This window comes from Lactuca serriola, chromosome 4 (assembly GCF_051521515.1).
Source record: "Lactuca serriola cultivar US96UC23 chromosome 4, Lser_US96UC23_V15, whole genome shotgun sequence".
In the NCBI taxonomy this organism is placed as follows: domain Eukaryota; kingdom Viridiplantae; phylum Streptophyta; class Magnoliopsida; order Asterales; family Asteraceae; genus Lactuca; species Lactuca serriola.
The window spans coordinates 59,824,083-59,837,482 of NC_136411.1; the positions used below are offsets into that span (position 1 = coordinate 59,824,083).

Genomic DNA, 13,400 nt, shown 5'->3' on the forward strand with positions numbered 1-13,400 from the left:
TCTAGCGATAAAATGTTCTATCTTGATAACTCTTTCCTACTTTATCGCTTAATACGATGCTATATCTGACTTGATGAGATATCCCCTATTCCATATCTCTTGATTCAATTCAGAGGACTTATGATCCTCTCTTTCCTGATCTTTTTAGATCACGATGCCTCCAAGAAAGAGACCCAGCTCGAAGAACACCAACAACCCTCCGCCACCACTTCCTCCTGAATTTGACCCTGTGATGTTCCAGGCAGCTGTCATTGCCGCGGTGGCAGCTGCTATGTCTCAAAGGAACTCGGATGGTTCTGGTGGTACTCAAACCCAAAACCCAAAGAACAGTCAAGGACACCAAAAATGGGGTTCCTATAAAGACTTCATGAACGCGAAGCCCACATCCTTTGATGGCACTGGAGGTGTCATTTCCCTCACCCGATGGTTCGAGAAAATCGAATCAATCTTTGAGATATGCGCCTGTTCGGAGTCTGACAAAGTAAAGTTTGCCACCTGCACCTTCCTTGACAAAGCCCTGACTTGGTGGAATGGCCGAGTCAAATCCCTAACTCTACCTGTAGCAAATGCTATGGGTTAGAAAGCTATGAAGGAACTTCTGCTCGCTGAGTATTGCCCTCGAGGCGAAATATAGAAGCTAGAACACGAACTCTGGAACCTTAAGATGAAGGGTTCCGACATAGCCTCTTATACTTCAAGATTCGACGATCTGGCGTTACTCTGTCCGGGAATGGTTACCCCGGAGAGTAAAAATATTGAGAGGTTCATCTGGGGGTTGACCCAGCCAAACAAAGGGAATGTCTTGGTTGTGAAGCGAGACACCTATGATAGTGCTAAATGTCTTGTGCAAATCCTGATCGATCACGAAGACAACTCTGATGAGGAGGCTACCACTCCCGAACCGGTCACAAGTGGAGGTGGAAGTAAAAAGAAATTTTGGAACAAGCGGAAGGCTCAGAGTACGCAAGGGTCTTCTAAGAAACAACAAACAGTAGCAGTCCATGCTGCTACTGCCCCTGTTGCTGTTTCAGCTGTCGGGAACACGACCCAAACTCCTACTAGTGGATACACTGGTACCCTTCCTTGGTGTGATAAGTGCAGCTACCATCACCGCATTCCTAGTCCATGTCGCGAAAGGATCTGTGACAACTGTGGCAAGAAGGACCATCTTGCTTGAACCTGCAGAAAACCAGCAAAATCAACGAACCAATCATCTGGAACGGGAATCAGTCTAGCCTGTTACAATTGTGGCGAAGTAGGGCACTTCAAAAGAAATTGCCCCAAAGCAGCTACAACCGCTGATCCCACTGTCGCCGCAGGTATACTCTTCTTTGACAACTCTTATACCTGCAACTCTTTTTGATTTTAGCACTAAAAGGGAAAACTGTTATCTATCCATTCGAACATCTTTCTAAACTCAATCCTTCGTTAGTAACCGAAAATGTGCACTGTTGAGATAACTAACTTGTAGATCGTATTCTCAGTTCGGAGGATTATTCTGTTCCATTCGATTTAAATGGGGTAAAATTTTCACGAAATACTTTGATGCTATGTTGGACATGTAATGACCGAGTCTCATTCATGTTGTTATCTTTTAGTTTCAAAAAGGGTCGCTAATCTAGATCTTTTCCCCGACCCGTATCTCGTGATCTTCAGCATCAAACCTTCGTATCATTTCATGCCTTAAAGCTCAAAAGTTTTTCCTGATATGAATTATCACGCATCCCTCGTTTATGTGATCATTAAAAAATGGGAAGTCAGCAGCTCTTTCCCTTAAATGTCTTTCCCGAAGAATTCCCGAGAATTCCTTTCGAACATTTTAGCTTAGTCTCGCATCAGCCTAATCTCTAGATTTACCTCGTGACCGAACCTTAGCGAGAATGATGTGTTCAAGACGTTGACCAAGAACTGATATGATCACTACGGATTAGTAGTGGTATCCTTTCGGTCAAATCTCTTTCCCTCGATCATGTAGCCAAGCAAAGTATTCGTAACCGTGTACTTTTCCAACATCTAGGGCAATAGGGAATTAGTCGGCATCAAGGATACCCATAGAAACCCGTCGATTCTTGGGTCCCATCGATTATTATCGTCTACATATCCAGAAATTTCTTCTAGAACCATCAGACTTTTAGCTATTCGACTCCACGAAGATGTGCCATCCTGTTGGAGCATGTGTCCTATTAAGGGCTTTATCCCCGAAAAGCATGATATGCTTTGGGAAGTGTAAAATACTTTCGGCGTGATACATTAGACCCTTCGTGATCCTTGTATAATCGATTTCGTAACCTTCAAACTCTGACTACTCTCAGAACTTAGTAATATCCATCCGGTACTTCACGTCTCGAATCTTTAGAAGTACCTACCTGACGAAACCCTAGTGATTCCTTTGAGGAGACCGAAGTTATCAAGGGTCGAAATCTCCATGTGAGGACAAATTGAGATCATGGATTGGGAGAGTCAATGTACGAAACAAAGACACGTCCCGATAATGACGGTTCGTAGGAACGCCCAGCGGAGACCGAAATTCACTTGGGAGCGCGAAGACTCAATGAAGTAGAAGTACCTGCGTCTCTTTCCAAATCCTTGAATTGTATCTTAATTCTGAATTTCGGGACGACATTCCCTCTAACGGGGGGATGATGTGACAACCCGAAACTTTCATCCTATGTAATTGGTTCGCGTATTGGCTTTAAATCTTGAATTCATCATCCTTTGTAAATCTTGTGGTTCCATATGCATGTTTTGGACATAATATAGTCTAGATATGGGTCTTTGGAGGAGTGGGAAAGTATTTTGCATCATAAAATCCGATCAAACACACCAAAAGAGGTGTGTGCGGCCACACTCTTGTGTGTAGGGCCACACACCCATGTGTGCGGCCGCACACCCAACCGCACACCCTCTAGCCTCACACCCAAACCTATATATGGATGGATACCCTCTTCATTCATTCATTTGGATGCTCCTTACCCTCTCTCTACTTTCTCTCTCTAAAATCTTCAACGAAGAACACCTTGAAGGCCTCATATTTGTGATCTAGTTCATCTTCTAGCTAATTAGTGGTAAACACTTGAATCCCAAGCCTTAAAACTCATCATGTTCATCATATTCATGGTCCCTTGAAGGTTTATGGCCAGACACCTTCATGAGGGGGGCAGTACACATTCAAATCTCCTTAGTGAAGAGCAAACACTTCATATGGACTCACAAAAGGAGTGTACGGCCACACACACACTCTGTACGGCCGCACACACATGTGTGCAACCTCACACACCTTTCTGGCCACACACACCCCAGCCGCACACTAACTTCTAAGGCCATACACTTACTCAAATGCCCATATTTGGCCCTAAACTTGCATAGATCATTATCTTGGATTATGTGACACTTATTCTTAGTAGTTCCAAACCCTAAGTGTGTTTCCCCATCATATTTAAACATGAAACACCTTAGTTCTAACTCAAATATGTGTCATCACATGATTAATAGGGACCAGTGGCGTTCAGGGCATCCGTTAACACTCGAACCCTACGTTAACTGTGAGTTCATACCCCTACGCTTTTTCCGTGTTTTTCAATGTTTTCAGGGGGGGGGGGGGAATACAAGCAAACTATAACTGTTTTCAAAACATAACATTGATGTGTTTCAAATAATATCTGGCAAATTTATAAACACTTTTACTCCTTATGTATTATGCTGAGCATAAGGGATGATCTATCAACTACAACTAAATGGATTTTAGTTAAAAAAAAATAACCAAACTAATCAAATTATTATAGGAATAATTTGGGGGTTCTTTAGTTCTCGTTTTATCATGTACTGATATGTGTATAAAGTTATTAGATAAACTATGACTGATTCAGTTTATCTCTTTATCATTTGAATGTATTGCCAGATAATTTCATTGTATGTATCTATATTCAATGTATTATGTTTCATAATCTTTTGTATGTTTGACATCGTATGAGAACCCTGTGAATAGTTTAGCACTAGTTTGTGAGTTAGTCACTACCCTTTATGGATGATCAGTAAATCCTCCCCGGAAGTGTAACCAGAGTCTCCTGGTGGGAGAGCGAGGAATTTGTGAATAGATCTATTCGGGACTGACAATCCCACACCTTAACTGCTAGCTACAGTTAGGCGGGCACGCCTGGGGTGACAAATTCTGGATATCGTCCGATGTCTGACAAGCGTCAAGGAGGTCTCGTTGTCGTATCAGTATGGTTACCCGACTCACAATACATATTAATATAAGATTATTCACGACTTTGGTTTTGGATTTGATTTTATATGAATCTTCTATCTTTAGATCTTATATCTAATATGGGATGGTAATCCCATGGTTTTTGGTCGATAGGGTTCATATCTATTGCAGGATGTTATTCCTATGGTTAGAATCTATATCTAGTTCGGGATAGTGATCCCATGGTTTTAACAAACTATCTTGTATCTAGTCCGGGATACTAGTCCCATGGTTTTCAGTCTATATTTTCAAGTATATCAAACTATCTTGTATCTAGTCCTGGATGATAGTCCCATGGTATTAAATCTATATGTAGTACGGAATGTTAATCCAAAGGTTTTCAAACTACTTTCCATCTATAGTTCATGTATAATTAAAGTATTTTATACCTAATTCGGGATAGTAATCCCATGATTCTCAATATATAGTTTTGTGTATTAAACTATACTCTGTGATATTCAATCGGTCTTGCATTTAGGAAAATATGGGATTTTCCTGGGGTAGTGTATAACGCGTAATTGAACTGTAATGAAGGATAACTAAACTGTTTTACATAAGAAAATATGGGATTTTCTTGGATAACAAACCTTTTCGGAAAACTAAAGGAAACTGGTACATTTTCAGAAAACAAATATCTTATGAACTCACCAGCTTTATGCTGATTTTCAAACCGCTTGTATTCTCAGGTCCACGTTAGACAAGTACCCGATGATATCTTTTGGAGAAGACGAAGTGCTCAGAAGACTCGTCTCAACTTTTGTTCATATGATATATGTATAACACTTGTACAATTTACTTTTGAAACAAATGTAAACTATCAAAGATATGTAATGTAGTGGTTGTTTATTGTGATTACTATGTACATTGGATTTGATACTCAACGTGGAGTCAACCCCGGAAATGTTTCCGCGTTTGGTTTTCGAGGTGTGACAACTAGTCTTCATCTTCTTCCTCATCATCACCATGCACATCCCCACTTCCTCTAGCTCCTCCTTGCCTTGCACTTATCCTTTCTTCCCAACTTGGAACATATGGAAATTGTCCCCTATCTAGATGTTGGATGTGGAAATGTCCAAATAATTGGACGAGAGATTGGTTTGTGAAATTTGAACTCCGAGCCAAATCATCCAAATATCTCCTTCCTTCCTCATTATACCATTCCTGATGAACATTGTCCTCGACAGGAATAACCGGTGGATCATGGTGTGCTTGCTCCCTTCTTGGTCGAACCCGCCTTCCCGGTGCCTCGTGTCCGATCACGGCATCGTCATGTGGGATAGCGTAATGACCCCCCTCCATAATCCTCAATAATGCGAGCCCTGCGAAAAAGAAGAGGATTAAAGGGAGATGTCAAGATCTCCATTAGCAAGTTCCAAGCACCACTAGTCTTTAACCAATAAGAATGGGCTTTGTTGAATTTGAGTCGATTTGTGGAAAATGCAACCAAGGAAAATCTCCTTGACTTCCTAGAGAGCTTTGTCCCCGTGAAAACATGGTTCCTGCAAAACAAAGAACAAACAATCCAAAAGACACAGAAACAGATTAAAACATAATCTTTCTGGGTTCCTGACTGGACTCGTCGAGTCCATGCCCGACTCGGCGAGTCTGATGAACTGCGCGAGTCAGTCGACGGGTCGTGTGAAATTCGACCAAAAAAACTCAAAATTTGTCCAAGGGTTTGTCCAGGGATGTCCATAAGGTGTATTAGAGCAAGAACATCCATCCAAAACACCACAATTAATCCAAAATCAAAACCCTAAAAAATCTTCTAAACTTCAAAAACGGGTGTTCTATCAAATCGACTCTTCTAATCATCTAAAGATCATGACTTTAACAGAAATAAAGAAGAAATTAAGTACCTTGCTTGAAGAACTTTGAGAAATTTGAAGAAAATTGGAAGAAGATGGATGAATGCTTGAGAGGGAAAGGGGAGCACATCGAGTGTGTCGGCTGATACTATGTTTCAAATTAGGGTTAAAAATCTAGTTTAACCAGTTGTAAAAGAAAATGTTTTTATTTTTTTTCAGTAAATATTTTCGACTCGTCGAGTCGAGGTCAGACTCGTCAAGTTTGGTCGCGAATGAAAGGTATTCGGAATCGAATTGACTCGTCGAGTCAGTACCCTAACTCGCCAAGTCGCTTGCAAACATTTCAAAAATTACATCATTTTCTCATCTATTAATAAAAATTGTTCAATCCACCCCACACTCAGACCATGCGTACCCTCAAGCAAACATTTTTGATGAATTAGAAGAGAAAAACAGAAAATTCCTAAGAAGATCAAAACAAAAACTAAAACGAGAAAGATAAAAGAAAGCAAACTCTCATCACGAGTTGCCTCCTGCCAAGCGCTTATTTTTTAGGAGTCTTTAGCTGGACTCCCTCCCATCTATGTTTCTTCATTTTCCTGCATCGGGAATGCACGCCTAATCTTTTGTGGTTTATACTTTGTCTTGTAGGCATGTATCTTCCTCTTGTATGCCCGTCTCAATTCTTCTTTCTTTTTCCTTGTGGCATCCTCTTCAATTGCATGTATGTTCCATTTCCCAACCTTCTTTTTCTTCACCCCACTCTTTGGCACCTTCTTTTGTACTTCCCCTTCCTTGAAGGTAATTACTTCATAATTGGAAAAGACTTGGGCTCGAGGTTTGGTTGCATGTGACTCAATGAACAAGTTATTAGTATCATCATTCCCAGCCTTTGCATTCTCATCTTCCCCCAAGCTTGCCTCCTTATCAAGTCGCATTTCTTCATCTCCTTGTATCACCGTGTCAAGGTATGCTACTTGAGCATTTTGGAAATCACAATACGATTTAACAATTACGCCTTCTGCTGCTGGATCTTCTAAAGAATTAGGAAAAATCTTCATGTCAAAATCAGGCAAGGGACTGGTAAAAAGCAGATCAAGGTAATCCGAATTACTAAAATTTTCGACTGGACTCGTCGCATCTGTCGATGCGACTCGGCGAGTCGATGCGCATTCCTCACTTTCCATTGATTTTTGTGAATCAGTTCCATTCAACAACTTCTCTATCTCCTCTAAGTCTTTCTCAGCATCACCATTTCCTCCAGAAAATAGTAGAAATTTATTTGGATCTTCTTTTTGTAATAGTGCAAGTTCTTTTTGTAGTATTTCATCATCCAAATCAATGGAGGAAATTTCTTCTTCTCTTGTTTCTTCTTGCTTAACCTCTTGTATAGCCTTAAACACTGCTGATTCATCTCCTACCCTCAATGTTAGTGTGGACTCGCATACATCTATCAATGCACATGCGGTATTCGAAAATGGTATTCCCAAAATAATTGGAATTTTGGGGTCTTCTTCCATGTCAAGCACTACAAAGTCCACGAGGAATACAAATTTGTCAACTTTTATGAGAAGATCTTCACAAACACCTCTTGGATGAATGATTGTCTTGTCCGCTAGATGGATCTTCATATTAATCAGCTTTGGCTCTGGTAAACTCAGCTTCTTTAAGAATGAAAAAGGCATTAAGTTAATACTTGCACCCAAATCGGTCAATGCTTGAGCAGGAAGTATATTTCCAAACTGACAAGGAATCGAGATGCTTCCCGGATCGCCCTTCTTTTCTGGTAGCTCATCTAATACTAACTCTGATGCTTCAGCCATGTCTTTTCTAGCAGCAAAGAGACCCTTAAGCAAGTTTAAATATTAAGGTGTTTGAAGCATCATTTCAGCAAATGGGATGTTGACTTGAAGGGCTTTAACATGTTCCATGAAAGTTCTGTACGCTTTAACCTTTTCATCAGGCATGGCTCGAATTGGAAATGGCAAAGGTGGCCTGTACGGCTTGAAGGAAACAACAGTTTTGTCTTCAGACCTTGGACTCGTCGAGTCCATTAGAAGGACTCGACGAGTCGTGTTGGGTTTAAATGAACTCGACCCTTCTGTCTTTTCTGCAGGCACCTTAGTTGAGACCTTGTGTGCAGGGGTCAGAGGAGTGAAAATTTCCTCAAAACTAGATGTTATAGCATTCACATTCTCCATCCTCGGATTAGTCTAGGTTTTACTTGGAATTTCCCCTGGTCTTCTCTCGTTCACTTGATGTGCTAGTTGCCCAAGCTATTTTTCAATGTTGAGAATAGATGCTTGCTGATTCCTAAGTATTGTTCTGGTCTCTTGTATTGCAGCATCATGATCATTGTGTCTTTTCTCGGACGCGGCTATAAATCTCATGAACATCTCTTCCAAATCAGCTTTCCTTTCCACAGTTGGTTCTTCCTTTTGATAAAAACCCCTCTCTTTTTTCTTGTATTTCTCTTCCTTTGCCTTTTTGTATTCTTCATACGGGAGCCATTCCTTCTTGGGTTTCCGCCATGTTTCATCGTACCTGTCACCACTTGAATAGAAAACTTGCGGCTTTTTGTTTCCATTCTCATCGAAGTCACACTCTTTAGTTAATTGAGGTCCCCTACAATTTTCACATCCTACCCGGATAGCATGGATTGTTTGATCCATTTTCATCATTCTTCTATCTAAATTGTCTAGTTTAGCCATCATTGCCGCCATGCCATCGTTGACCGTGTTCACTACCCCCTACTTACTTCATTTCGTGGGTTGTGGTATTCTCTAGAATGCTTAGAGAACTCTTCAATTAATTCTTTGATCACCAGGGTGGCTTCTTTGTGAGCGGTCCTTGCGAGTCAAGTAATTGCCTTGTTGTGACATTGACTCCGTCATAGAAGATGGAGACTTCTTGTTGGCTGCTAAGGTCATGGTGTGGGCAATTTCTTAGCAAACTTTTGTACCTCTCCCATGCCTCATAAAGGGACTCTCCGGGTTGTTGTTCAAAGTTGGCAATGACCTTCTTCAACTTGGCTATTTTAGAAGGTGGCAGAAATGGTCAATAAATTCTTCTTTCATCTTAGCCCATGTGGTGATGGATCCATGAGGGAGTGACTTGAGCCAATCTTTTGCAGCACCCTTGAATGTAACTGGAAGCATGCGAAGTAGCTGGGTCTTGCGAGGCACATTTGGAACATTAAAGTAATTAGCTACATCATTGACTTCATCTAAGTGCTTGTAAGCATCTTCGTGGTCTTTTCCATAAAAAAGAATCTCCTGTAGTTGAGCAAGTATGTGACCCTTTAGTTCGAAAGTAGCATTAGCGGGAATTGCGGGTTGCACAAGTCCCGGGCCGGTATCGTCACACATCTTCTTCTTCCATTCCCCCATAGGGATTTCATTGATGTTAGCCATGTTAATGGCTAATTCGTCGTCGAAGTCGGATTCGTGCCCGAAAGTGGGGTCTTCTTCTCCTTCGGTTTCGTACTCGGTGTCCTCTTTGATCGGGTCTTCTATTGCTATAGAGACACTGGAAGCTCCTGATTTGCTGCTCTTCTTCATGTTGAAAACGGACTTTAGATTCTTCAACAGTGAGTTCTTTGAAGAAATTGATTCTCCAACGGATTTTCCTTTGTTCTTCTTTAGGGCGGACTCCGGGTCTTCTAGTGGAGGGACCAAAGGTGTGTCAGATCCTCGAGTCATGAAACAACTACAAATAAAACAAAAAAACGCGTAAAAAGAACAAAAATAAAATAAAAACTAAAACTGTGAACAACGATGGACTTGCCGAGTTGCTTCAAGTGCACTCGGCGAGTTCAAGGTAAAAACAGAAAAGTTCCTAATTAAAACAGAAATTTATCAAAACCTATCCTAATTACTAAATTACCTAAGATTTAACTTTGTGTAAGATAAATGTCACACAAAGGATCGATAAAAATAGAATTTAGTGCTAATTTAGAACCGTTCCCCGGCAACGGCGCCAAAAACTTGATGTGTGTAAACTCAACTAGTTTTAATCCTACTTTTAATTATAAAGTAAACACACAAAGGCAGTGGACCTATTAATTGTGGTAAAGCTAAATAAGTAGAGTATCGAACACATGGAACGGAGAATTAAAACTAAAAACTAATTTTATCTAAAATTAAGTAATAAAAGGAGGTTTTCTCTAGTTTTACAAGACTAGAAAGTTACCAACTAATATTTAAACTAATTAGCTAAAAACTAGATAAGCAAAGATTCAACTAAATTCAATTACGAAGGGAACTTCTGTTTAGTTTAACTCAATTGATCCTATGGTTGATATTATGGTAATGCTGCAATGGATTAATTATTCTATTGGCTACCGATTCAAGTGATTAGATTCACGTTCGCTGCACTAATCCTTAGAGAACAAACTAACTTAAACAGTGGCCAGTTGTTTAATTTAATTCAATTCACTAGGTTATTTATTCGGGTTAATTTAGACTTGTAATGGTTAACTAATTTGGTCCTTTAACTAACCTATTTTTCTATTAATTCTAGTTTTACAGTCGCTAATCCTAGTCATATAATAAAGTGGTCACATAAATTATATGAGGTAACAATTAAGAGATGTTCATGCAGCTTAATTATCTTCCTATTAACAGAAAAATAGTTATCATTCACACATAAGGTTCTTTTACAACCTAGAATTAACAAAATCACCAATATTAAATCAATCCTACCATAGATCAAACCATAGTCTCAATATTGTCTCCCCAAACAGAAGTTAAAAGGTTTTAGCTCGTGATTGAGGTAATTGACAGCACAAAAAAGAAATATAAAAGTCTAAACATGATGAAGAACAATAGATTAAAGTAAGAATGATGTAAATTTGCCTCAGATCTCCTTCGGGATTAGGTTTAGGGTTGTATATTCGTTCTGTAAATCTCTCCTGACTCTAATTCGCAGCTTGCTTCTCCCAAAGGGTTCCAAAATTATTTGTGTCGATTTAAAAAATCGTTTTTATAGATTTGCACCGACTCGCCGAGTCCATGACTGACTCATCGAGTCTATCACTTAATTCCCGTGCACGGTAAGTCAGAGAGTCCTTATCTTCTCGATTCTTCCATGCGACTCGCCGAGTAGTCGACCCTACTTGCCGAGTACCTTGTATTTTTAGCATTTTTCTTCTTTGTTCAACTCCCGAGCTCCCAACCGCTTCTCCTGCTTCCTTTTGCTTCCAAGTTTCGCTTTTGGATTGAAAACACAATTCAAACACTTTTAAGTACCTTTTGTCCATGATATGCAATAAATTAGCTAATAAATGATAAAAATCTATACTTAATATAAGGCTAAATATGCAAATATCATCCATTGTGATCTCCCTTTCTATGTTGATACCCGAAGGCCCAAATATTGTCACCAATGCTAATTTTTCCGCTCTCAACCATCCTTTCTCTATTTCCCCACCACCTTCTCTCTCTCTCTTCCAATGACTCTCTCTCTCTCTCTCTACATGATGCCATTATCACCGCCTCACAGATTTGACTGCCGACGTCGCCACCTAGTGGCAAAGCCAGGGTCAAAGAAAAGGTGTAGCATAACTTTTTTCCTAATTTTGGATAGAACTATGATCATTAGAACAATGGTTGTTAGAAAATAGGAAAAGCATCAAATAGGAATCAACAATTAGCGAGCAAATGGAACATGCAACGTCGATTAGCCTTTTTTGTGTTTCTATTTCATGTTTTTTTTATCAAATGGGTACAACATTTGGACAATTGGACATTATTGGGTTATCTCTTATTCTCTTATTTGATTAAAATATTGGAGTTAAATATTTTGGCTTTTTTAAAGGAGTTGGATTTGTAATATAGAGTTGTAGCACCTGGTTCCTGGTATGTAAATCTTATTGAGAATTTTCCTTCTTTTTAGCCTTGGACTCGGCGAGTCATAGGTCCGACTCGCCGAGTAAGGACGGAACCTGGGACATGTTTAAGTGGGCGAATCGGCGAGTCCATATTCCGGACTCGGCGAGTCACCGCTGTTGGATGAAACCCTAATTTTTAGGGGTTGCACCCTATTTAAACGACGTTTTGTGCCCCATATTAGCCCCCATTGCGTCCAGAACACTCCCTCTCGAAGCTCTAACCCCTCATTTAGTAATTTAGGTGATTTTGGTGCATTTCTTTGAAGTTTTGGAGAGAAGAAGAAGGTAGATCAAGAGGAGAGGAAGAAGATCTAGAATCTTTGTGCCATTTCAGAACTTCTAGAGGTATTGGACTCAAAACCCTCTCTGTCCCTTCATTATTATCTTGTTGAGAGCTTGTGATAGCCATTTCAAGGCTTCTTCTAGTCTTGACCTTTGTGTAATGAGCTTATAGTGTTGAGGGACTTCGAATCTAGGCATGTTTGGGCTCTAAGGGCTCGAATCTGTAGCCTTTATGGACCCTCATTGCTTGAAGACCTTGGATCTACCATTTTAAGTATATTTTGAACCCTAAAATCCGTATTGGTGAATATCTACACGTAAAGTTGGAAACTTTACGTGTGATTCGTGTTCTAGGAGTCCAGATCTGTGAATGGCATGGACTGGAATCGAGCAAATCTGTGTATTTAGTGGGTTCATGGCAACAACTCGGCGATTCGTTCATGTGACTCGGTGAGTCTGTTCGCGAGTCTCCGAGTTTGTCCCATTTTTGTAGTGTCGAGTGAACAGTGAGGCACGGGGTGTGACTCAGTGAGTCGGAAGCTGAACTCATCAGTGGGGGAACTCGGCGAGTCAATGCCCTGACTCGGCGAGTTCAAGGCAATCTCCTTAGATCAAGAGCAGACTCGGCGAGCTGTTCATACAACTCGGCGAGTCTTAGCATAAGTGTTCATCGGATCAACATTAACTCGACGAGTTGTTCATACAACTCGGCGAGTAGGATGAAGGACTTGAATATCAGTTTAGAAGGAGAACTCGTCGAGTCGTCGCCTAACTCGACGAGTAGAAACGGGATTCAGGACAGTCGTTTGGGGAGGGACTCGACGAGTTGGAAAGCCAACTCGGCGAGTCGGGTCAACTGAAAGTTGACTCTGACTTTGACTTAGGGCATGATCAGGGGTAAAATGGTCATTTTAGCTAAAGGACAGTTAACAGTGTTTGATTAAGTATGTTGTGGGAATTGCAGCCGGAGGATTTCCGGAGCAGCAGCAGCAGCAGTAGACAGTCAGTTCCCGATCAGAGCAGCAGCTACTTCGACGTGAGTTACCTATAAGTAGCGGTGGGTCTACGGCCACAATGCCGGCCCACTAGTAGGAGTTATATGTAGATGATTGTGTCCGTGATATTCGTCTAGGGATTACTACTACCTGTGTTATTTTTATGTGCTAGTATGTTA

General features: G+C 40.6%; 1 non-coding gene across 1 annotated transcript; it reads left to right on the forward strand.

Annotated features, from left to right (window-relative positions):
* The first annotated feature begins 8,977 nt into the window (after positions 1-8,977).
* LOC145103586 (small nucleolar RNA R71) lies at positions 8,978-9,084 on the forward strand. Its single transcript, XR_013706669.1, has one exon. It is a non-coding gene; the product is annotated as a small nucleolar RNA R71 (small nucleolar RNA).
* The last annotated feature ends 4,316 nt before the right edge of the window (positions 9,085-13,400 follow it).